Source organism: Penaeus chinensis, chromosome 41 (genome assembly GCF_019202785.1).
Source record: "Penaeus chinensis breed Huanghai No. 1 chromosome 41, ASM1920278v2, whole genome shotgun sequence".
NCBI classification, from domain to species: Eukaryota; Metazoa; Arthropoda; class Malacostraca; order Decapoda; family Penaeidae; genus Penaeus; species Penaeus chinensis.
The window spans coordinates 3,425,630-3,435,629 of NC_061859.1; the positions used below are offsets into that span (position 1 = coordinate 3,425,630).

A 10,000-nucleotide genomic window follows, 5' to 3' on the forward strand; every position below is an offset into this window, starting at 1 on the left:
AGGAGGAAGAACAAAGGAAGAGGAGAAAGGCAGAAAGCGGAAAGGAAGGAAGGGGTAAGGAAGAGGAGGAAGAGGAAGAGGAGAGAAAGTGTCTTTGTCAAAAATCAAAATGCGTTAATTTAATAAAGTTATTCGATGATGCGAGAAAGATTTATTTTTTTTCTTCTATTTTTTTCGCCTTTGGTTTATCACACTTTCTCCGTGTTTCCGCTTTTCTATCTTCCACTTTCTTCGTGTCATGTTTTTTTTTCTTCTTCTCTTTGTTCTCTCTTGTCTTGTCAATTATTCTCTTCTTTGCCCCCATATTTACTTCATTCTCCTCTTATCATCCTCTCCCTTCTCTTCCTTTCAATCTTATCACTGTTTTCCCTCTCATCATCTTTATTCTGTCCTTATCTTTCTCTATGTTTCATTTGCTTCATATCACACGGTTGTTATCAGTAGTGTTATTAACTTCTATCTTTATTTTCATCATTACCATCATCAATAACTGTCGTAATAATAGGAATGGTAACAGCATTATCATTATCATTATTAAAACTATCATCATCATTATCATTATTATAACCATCATTATCATTATCAAAACCATCATTATCATTATCAAAACCATCATCATCATTATCATTATGTAGATATATAAATATATATGTAGGCCTATGTGCAGAGGGAGGGAGGGGAAGGGAATAAGAGAAGGGGAGGGGGAAGGAGAATAAACATAGATAAATAAATTATGTGATGAAGAAAAGAGAGAGACAAAGAAAAAAAACATTATCATTATCAAAACCACCATCATCATTATCATTATCAAAACCATCATCATCATCATTATCAAAACCATCATTATCATTATCAAAACCATCATCATCATTATCATTATCAAAAACACCATCATTATCATTATCAAAACCCTCATCATCATTATCATTATTAAAACTATCATCATCATTATCAAAACCATCATCATCATCATTATCAAAACCATCATTATCATTATCAAAACCATCATCATCATTATCATTATCAAAAACACCATCATTATCATTATCAAAACCATCATCATCATTATCATTATTAAAACTATCATCATCATTATCAAAACCACCATCATCATTATTTCATTTATAATCATCATTAGCCATCAACATATCATGTTCATCATTCTCGTCAGTAACATTAGCATCAACATTACCGTAATAATTACTATAATTACCATCATCAGTGTCATTACCATTATCATAACCATCAACATCAGTCTTGCATTGATCAGTATCATCACCAATATCATTACCACCACCATTATTATAATCACCCTCATCACCATACCAGCGTTCATTATCATCACCATCATCGGCATTTCAGTATTCACCATCATCACCATAATCATCACGACCATAATTATATCAGTATTCAAATTCATTACCATCACCAAATCAGTGTATCAGTATACATCACTAAGATCACCATATTAGTACTCATCACCAGCATCACCATATCAGAATTTATCATCACCATCACCATATTAGAATTCATTACCACTATCACCCAAATCCTCACCACTATATTAGCATTCATCATCACCATCACTAATTAAAATTCATCACCCTAATCATCACCATAACCACATCAGAATTTATCATCACCATATTCCTATTCATCATCACCACAATCATCACCATCACCACATCAGCATTCATCACCATATTATCATTCAACATCACCATCACCACATTAGTATTCATCCCCATCACTATATTAGCATTCATCACCATATCAGAATTCATCATCACAATCATATTAGAATCCATCACTATCACCACATTAATATTCATCATCTTCATCATCACCACCATCACCACACCAGCACTCATCACCATATCAGAATTCATCATCACATTAACATTCATCACAATCATATTAGAACCCATCACCTTCACCACATCAATATTCATCATCACCACCATCACCACCGTCACCACACCGGCACTCATCGCCCTCACTCACACCCGAAATGCACTCGACGAAAAAGCCGACGCGACCAGCCCGGCTTAACGACTGTCCGGTATCCGACATTACGGTCGTTTTATTTCCTGCCGACTCTTCTCGTTTTTACGACCTCGTGCGGCTTGTTTTAGGATTTATCACGTTTCCTGCGGCACCGATTCGCCATCCTACTTCTCCCTCCCCCCCCCCCCCTCAGCCCCACCCCCCTTTCTCTCTCCCTCCCCCAACACCCTTCCCCTTCTCTCCCTCTCTACCCCTCCTCCCACACCCTTTCATCTCTGTATTTTCTATGTTCGTTTTATGTTGTTGTTGTTGTTTTATATATATTTCTTTACTTCTTTTTTTCTTCATTGTTTTTTTGTTTTTTTGTCTGTTCTTCATGTTGTTTTCTTTCTTTTTTGCTTTAATTTTGATTATAATCGAATATTTTGTCTACGCTCGCTTTCTTAATTCTTTCTTATTCGTATTTTTTTTCCCTTTTTCTCTCTTTTCGTTCTCCACTTCCTTATTATTTCTACGTCTCTCCACTAACCCATTCCACGCTTCCACTCTTCCTCTTCCACATGCCTTCCACTCCCTTCGTCCTTTCTTCCACCCTCTTCGTCCCCAATTCGCTTCCCTCCACCCAATCCAACCCCCTTCCTCGCCCACTCACACTTTCTTATCCTTCCTCTATTCCATTTCTTTCCCTTCTACCCTCTTCCAAATATCCCTTCATCCATCATTCCACCCTCTTCCTCCCTTTCTCCTCTTCCTCCCTTTATCCTCCTCCTCCCTCTTCCTCCCCTTCTCCTTCTCCACCCTCTTCCTCCCTTTCTCCTCCTCCACCCTCTTCCTCCCTTCCATCCCTCTTCCATCACCCTTCACATCCACCCCGTCCCCCATTCCATTGCCTTCTCCCCACCCCTCCACCCCCTCCCCCTTTCCACTTCCTTCCACCCACCCCTCCCCCTTTCCACTTCCTTCCACCCACCCCTCCACCTTCCACTACCTTCTCCCCTCCCCTCCACCCCCTCCCCCTTTCCACTTCCTTCCACCCACCCCTCCCCCTTTCCACTTCCTTCCACCCACCCCTCCACCTTCCACTACCTTCTCCCCTCCCCTCCACCCCCTCCCCCTTTCCACTTCCTTCCACCCACCCCTCCACCTTCCACTACCTTCTCCCCTCCCCTCCACCCCCTCCCCCTTTCCACTTCCTTCCCCTCCTCCACCCTCCCACCCCCCATTCCACCCCCTCCACTCACGCCCTATAACTCCGCTCAGGGCAGTGGTTAAGAAGGTTTTACGGGTTTACTATCTCGGTTAGTCTGGGGCGAGGCCGGATAGAGGGCGGGTCAGGCGGCAATGAGGACGCGGCCGAGAGGGAGGGAGGGAGGGAGGGAGGGAGGGGGGGAGGGGGAGGGGGAGGGGGAGGGAGAGGGAGAGAGAGAGATAGAGAGAGAGAGAAAGAGAGAGAGAGAGAGAGAGAGAGAGAGAGAGAGAGAGAGAGAGAGAGAGAGAGAGAGAGAGAGAGAGAGAGAGGGAGAGAGAGAAAGAGAGAGAGAAAGGGAGGGGAGTAGAGTTAATGAGAGAGAGGGTGCGGGGGAGGGAGAGTGGGAGGGGAGGAGAGAAGGAGGAAGGGAGAGGGAGAGAGAGAAAGAAAGAGAAAGAGAGAGAAAGAGAAAGAAAGAGAAAGAGAGAGAGGGAAAGAGAAGTGAATAAAGAGAGAACTGGGATGCGGTTCACCGATCAATCAGTATGTAGGTATGTGGACTTACCTATGTAGGCCTACATGCAGAGGGGAGGGAGGGAAGGGGATTAGAGAAAAAGAGGGTTAAGGAGAAGTGGCAAAAGAGAAAGAGAGAAAGAGAGAAAGAGAGAAAGAGAAAGAGAGAGAGAGAGAGAGAGAGAGAGAGAGAGAGCACTGTTGCGGTTCATCGACCAATCAGTATGTAGGTATGTAGATATATAAATATATATGTAGGCCTATGTGCAGAGGGAGGGAGGGGAAGGGAATAAGAGAAGGGGAGGGGGAAGGAGAATAAACATAGATAAATAAATTATGTGTTGAAGTAAAGAGAGAGACAAAGAAAAAAAACAATAGGAGAACGAAGGAACCGCACAAGACAACCAAACAAACAGAACAACAACATTTCATAAATAAACAACAACAACAAATAAACACCCCCCCCCCCGCCCCCCCTTCACTCGCTGGGCCGAAGAGAGGCGCCCGGGAACAGCTTTCTCACGCGCGCACGTGCGAACTCAGCCTCGATCCGGGTCTTTCTCACACGCGGGGCGGTTCCTGGTCCGCGGAACGATGTTATGGCGCTCGCCTTGGCCCTGGCGGACATGCGCGGCTGGCGATGACACAGGCTCGGGGAATGGGGGATATGTGTAAAGTGTGTGTGTGTGTGAGTGAGTGCGTGTGTGTGCGTGTGCGCGTGAGTGTGTGTGTGAGTGTGAGTGTGAGTGTGTATGTGTGTGTGTGTGTGTGTGTGTGTGTGTGTGTGTGTGTGTGTGTGTGTGTGTGTGTGTGTGTGTGTGTGTGTGTGTGCTTGTGTGTATGTACATATATATATACACATACACATACATACATAAATATATGTATATAATATATATATACACACACACATATATATATACACACATACATACATATACACACATGTAGATCAAGAAATGCACCTTGTTACGGTGAGTGGGCTTGCGTGTTGTTACTAGGGCCATGCTAGAAGGGCCTATTAGTAGATTCCTGACTAAATTACCCCGCTGCCAAGAGACACACTTAAGCCAAAAGATGGACGCACTTCGACGGTCTTCCTTCTAAACATGAATTGTGTGAGGTCTAAAGTCTGCACACACACACACACACACACATACACACACACACACACACACACAGACACACACACACACATACAAATATATGTATATATGTATATATATATATATGTGTGTGTGTGTGTGTGTGTGTGTGTGTGTGTGTGTGTGTGTGTGTGTATGTGTGTGTGCGTGTTTACGTATATACCTATATATTTATATACATATATATACAAATACATCTATACAGTATATAAGCAGGCCATGTCTCCATAACAATATTCTCACACAACGCAGTTAGTCACGCCTTTTTTCACATCCCCGAAACTCACAATACTGAATCATCTCCCCTAAAATAGAACGAGAAACCTGGGGCCTCTGCAAACAAAACAACGACACAGCAACTACACCCAAGACACAACGAGACAATTAATGCCCTTTAGTCACACTAGATGAGATTCCCATAAAAGACTATAATTTCATCGAATAGCCATTTCGTAACAAAATTCAGCCAAAGAAATATGAACAGAAAATGAATACAAATAAAAAAAAAAAGCTAATTAAAAGGAGAAAATAAATATGACCACAACGCTATTTAAAAGACAAAAAAAAAAAAAAAAAAAAAAAAAAAAAAAGATAATACCACTACATATAAAAAAAAAACGCGAATTAGAATATCAAAAAAGAGGAAATTGTATAAATAAAACCACTACATGAAAAAGAGCTAATGAAAACACATAGCCAAGAAAAAGATAGAATGAAAGAAAAAATAATAAAACCGATGCATATGAAAAAAACAATCGCGAATTAAAACACAAACCCAAGAAAAAGAAAAGAAAGAAAGAAAAGGAGATAATAACAGAAGATAATAACGATGCAGAAGGTAATCCCCGACTGCCCATTCCCTCACGCTCGTCCCAACCTCTCTATTAAGAACTGGTCACGACTTCGCTGTAGTTCCCAGGTATAGCGAAACGTGAGGATATGTCGGGAGGTGGTGGTAGGCAGGTGGTGTAGCAGTTGGTTATCATTATTATTATTATTATTATTATTATTATTATTATTATTGTTATTATTATTATCATTGTTATTATCATTATTATTGTTGTTATTATTATTGTTATTATCATTGTTATTGTTGTTATTATTATTGTTATTATCATTGTTATTGTTGTTATTATTATTGTTGTTGTTAGGTATGTAGCTGTTAAGGTAGGCCAGTAGGTAGGTGGTAAGTTAAGAAGGTAAGTAGGTGGTGGTAGGTGGGTAGGTAGATAGGTAGATGGGTAGGTGGTTAGTAGGTGAAGGTAGGTAGGTGGGTGGGTGGGTGCTGGTGGTAGGTAGGTAGGTGGTTATGTAAGTAGTGGTGAAGGAAGGAAGGAAGAAAGGTGGGTAGGTGGGTGCTGGTGGTAGGTAGGTAGGTGGTTATGTAAGTAGTGGTGAAGGTAGGTAGGTGGTAGTGGTTGATGCCTTGTCTATATGTCTCTTTGTTTCGGTCAGTCTATACATCTATATATATATAACTATGCATATATGTATAAGAGTAAGCATATAAGTATGCATGTGTATATATATATATATATATAATATATAAATACACACACACACACACACACACATATATATATATATATATATATATATATATATATGCATGTATGTATGCACGTAAGTAAGTATGCGTGCCTGTGTGTTTGCAAACGCCACGAATAAAGGCAAGCGCGCTCTGCATTGTTGCAGAGTCGCCTGCCCCTTCCCGCACTGCAGGAGGAAGCGGAAAGGCCCAATCACGTCCATTATGACCAGATTTGGATTCCCTCGAACGAATTTATAATTAACCGTTGTCGCTGTCATCAATAGGACTACCCTTTTCATTGCTATTCGAAAAAAAATGGTTGTCTTACAGATAATCGTGTTTTCATGATTTATATCGTTAGAATGCCGGCGATTAATATCATATTTATATAAAAAAAAAGTGTTGGTATTCATCATAATCATATTCATATAGATATCACAATCATTAATAATTATCAACACAATAATAATAATTATCAATACAATATTAAGACTCGCCCTCATATTACTATTACAAATCATCAATGTCAATCTATCCTCTCCCACGTCACACATTCCTTGTCATTCGTTCGTATGTCTGTTCGTCAGCTTCGCTCCCCCCCCCCCCCCCTCAGTCAGCTTCGGTCCTCCCCCCCCCTCCCTCTTGGCTTCGTGCCCCCCCCCTCCAGACATCTTCGACCCCCCCCCAGTCAGCTTCGATTCCTTCCCCCTCCCCCCCTCTTTCCCTCTCGGCTTCTCCCCCTCCCCTCCATCATCTTCAATCCTCTACCTCCCCCCTCCCTCCCTTGGCTACACCCCCCACCCCCCACCCCACACGAAGGCTGGCAATTTTCTGCATTGGCGATTGCAATGGCGATCTGGATATACAAATCAAATCTCACGTGAATGCGATATCAACATCCAGAGCTCTGATGAGGGACGAGCCAGCTTTTCCAATCGCGTTCTGGATCATATGGTCGGGAAATAATGATAAAGGAGAAAGAAAAAAAAGAAAAAGAAAAAAATGAAAGAAACGAAAAACGTTAAAAAAAAAAAGAAATTGAAAGAAGGGGAAAATAAAAATAAATGAAATTGAAAGAAAGGGCGATAAAATAAAGAACGTAAAAATAGACGGAGTGAGAAAGAGAAAGAGAAAGAGAGAAAAACAAATTCAAAATAAAACCGAACTGCGACAGTTTCTATTCTTCTTTTTCCCTTTTTTTTTTTTTTTTTTTTAATCTTTTATCTCCCTTTCTATTCGCTGCGTGACGAATTCTCCAGATGAATAATTGGCACCCACTCTTATCTGTATTGAATGGCTGGAATCGCTTCCCACACATGCGGAAGTGAGGGAAGGGGGTAGGGGGGAGGGAGGGAAGGGAGGGAAGGAAGGGAGGGAAGGGAGGGATGGTAGGAGGAGGAGGAGGGAGAGAAGGCAGGGGGGAGGGGGGAGGGAGGGAAGGGAGGGGGGGGAGGGAGGGAGGGAAGGGAGGAGGTAGGGAGGTAGGGAGGTAGGGAGGTTGGGAGGGAAAAGAGGAGGGAGAGAGGGAGGGAAGATGGAGGAGGGGAGAGGGGAAAGAAGGAGGGAGGGGAGAGAGGAGGTAGGGAGCGAGTGAAGGGAAAGGATGGGGAAGGGAGGGAATGAGTAGGGAGGGAAAAGGAAGGGAATAAGGAAGGAGATGGAGAGAGGAAAAGGGAAAAAAGGAAGAAAGGGAAAGAGAGATGTACGGAAGAAGAGGGAGGAAGTGAAGAAACAAAAGGGAAGAGGGTGGGAAGGAGAAAGAGAAAGAAAGAGAGAGATGGAGAGAGGAAGAGAGAGAAGGGGAGAGATAAAACAAAAATGTCAGAGAGCGAAAGAGCAGCGAGGAAGAGGAAGCAAATCAGAGAGAGAGAGAGAGAGAGAGAGAGAGAGAGAGAGAGAGAGAGAGAGAGAGAGAGAGAGAGAGAGAGAGAGAGAGAGAAACAAACCGAAAAACAGAGAGAAACAGAGAAACAGACAAGGTATACGATCCAGAATTTCCCGTTTTCTATCGCGTCACCCACCGTAAAAAGAAAGAAAAAAAAAAGAAAAAAAGAAAAAAAGAGAGAGAGACAAGAAAAAAAACCTTTTGGGCGTCAACAGCTATAGCCAGTCACACACAAGGTCGATCCGGCTGGACAACGCGACAGTTAATGCAGATTAGACCGCCGGCTTCATTGCGTAATAATGATGACTTCCTAATCTGATCGAAGTTTTTGATAAGAGGGAGGGGGAGGGGGGAGGGGGGAGGGATATTTTCGAATTTTATGGTTATCTTTTTATTCAGCTTTATCCATTTATTATTTATCATTATTGTTATTATCACGATCATAAGTATTATCATTATTATTATCATCATTATTATTATCATTATTATTATTATTATTATTATTATCATTATTATTATAAGCAAAACTAAAAAAAACTAAAAACATATACAAACAAAAAATGTGAGTAAACAAAGAAATATAATCCGTTAAAGGTACGCACTATTTTGTTTGTGCGTTTGTCGCGTGCGTCCCGAGTCGGGAATTGATGATGTTTCAATCAGGTTCACTAGAATTTAAGAGAGAGAGAGAGAGAGAGAGAGAGAGAGAGAGAGAGAGAGAGAGAGAGAGAGAGAGAGAGAGAGAGAGAGAGAGAGAGAGAGAGAGAGAGAGGGAGAGAGAGAGAGAGAGAGAGAGAGAGAGAGAGAGAGAGAGAGAGAGAGAGAAAAGAATATGAGAGAGAATTAGTTCGTATGTGTTACTATACACATATCCTTTCTGAACCAATTATGCAGAAATGAATAAATAAACAAATCATACAAACACACATCCACACCCATATCCACAGCAAACACACCCCCACCCCCACAATATACCAATAATCCCCATCCACAAACTTCCTATTTTTCTCCATAAAACAAAAAATACACAATAAAGAAAAGGATACAAAAGCCATAAGCCAATGTCCTGAACAGGAAACAAGAGGCAGATTAAGACGTCCTCAAGGGGAAGGTGGCAGGTGAACAGGTGAACAGGTGAACAGGTGAACCAATGTTATCATTCCGCACCAACAGATTCCCTTGGGTGCCACGCCCTTGGATTTCTGTCATCGTTTCTGCGTCTGTCTCTCTACTTTAACTCTTCCGTTCCTTCTGTTATTTCTCTCTCTCTCTCTGTTTTTCTCTTTTTTACTGTCATGTTTCATTTTTTCTTTCTCTCTTTTTTCCATTCTCTCTCTCTCTCTCTCACTATTTACTTTTCTACCATTTCCTACATTTATTCCTATTTTTCATATCCTTTCGTCTCTTCACATTTTCCCCCCTTTGTTTACTTAGCTTGCTGTAAAATATGATTGAATATTAGCATAACTCATAAATATGCAATCAGATGCCTACATTTTTCAGCAGTCTATTTAAAGTTTGCTTCGCTCGCCCTCTATCTATCACACTCTTTTTTTCTCTCTCCCTCCCTTCCCCCTCTGTTTCTCTTCCTCTCCTTCCCTTCCCTTATTATCCGCTGAAAATAGAAATAATAAAAGAATTCCTCGATATATCTCCCTCCTCCCCTCTTTGTCTTTCTCTCTCCCTTCCCCCTCTCTTCCTATCCCCCCCTCCCTCCCTCTTTTTAATTC

The 10,000-nt window shown here is 41.6% G+C and overlaps 1 protein-coding gene across 2 annotated transcripts in view; it reads right to left on the minus strand.

The window, feature by feature from the left end:
* Nucleotides 1–10,000, minus strand: part of LOC125047686 (cadherin-89D-like) — an 81,328-nt gene that overhangs the window by 51,433 nt on the left and 19,895 nt on the right. Inside the window, exon 1 of one of the 2 annotated variants that reach the window (XM_047646045.1) lies at nt 2,005–2,040. The exons of the other annotated variant lie outside the window; for it this stretch is intronic. The gene's annotated coding sequence lies outside the window, so the exon portion shown is untranslated. Of the gene's footprint in view, nt 1–2,004; nt 2,041–10,000 lie in introns of those variants that run through there. 2 annotated transcript variants of the gene reach the window in all.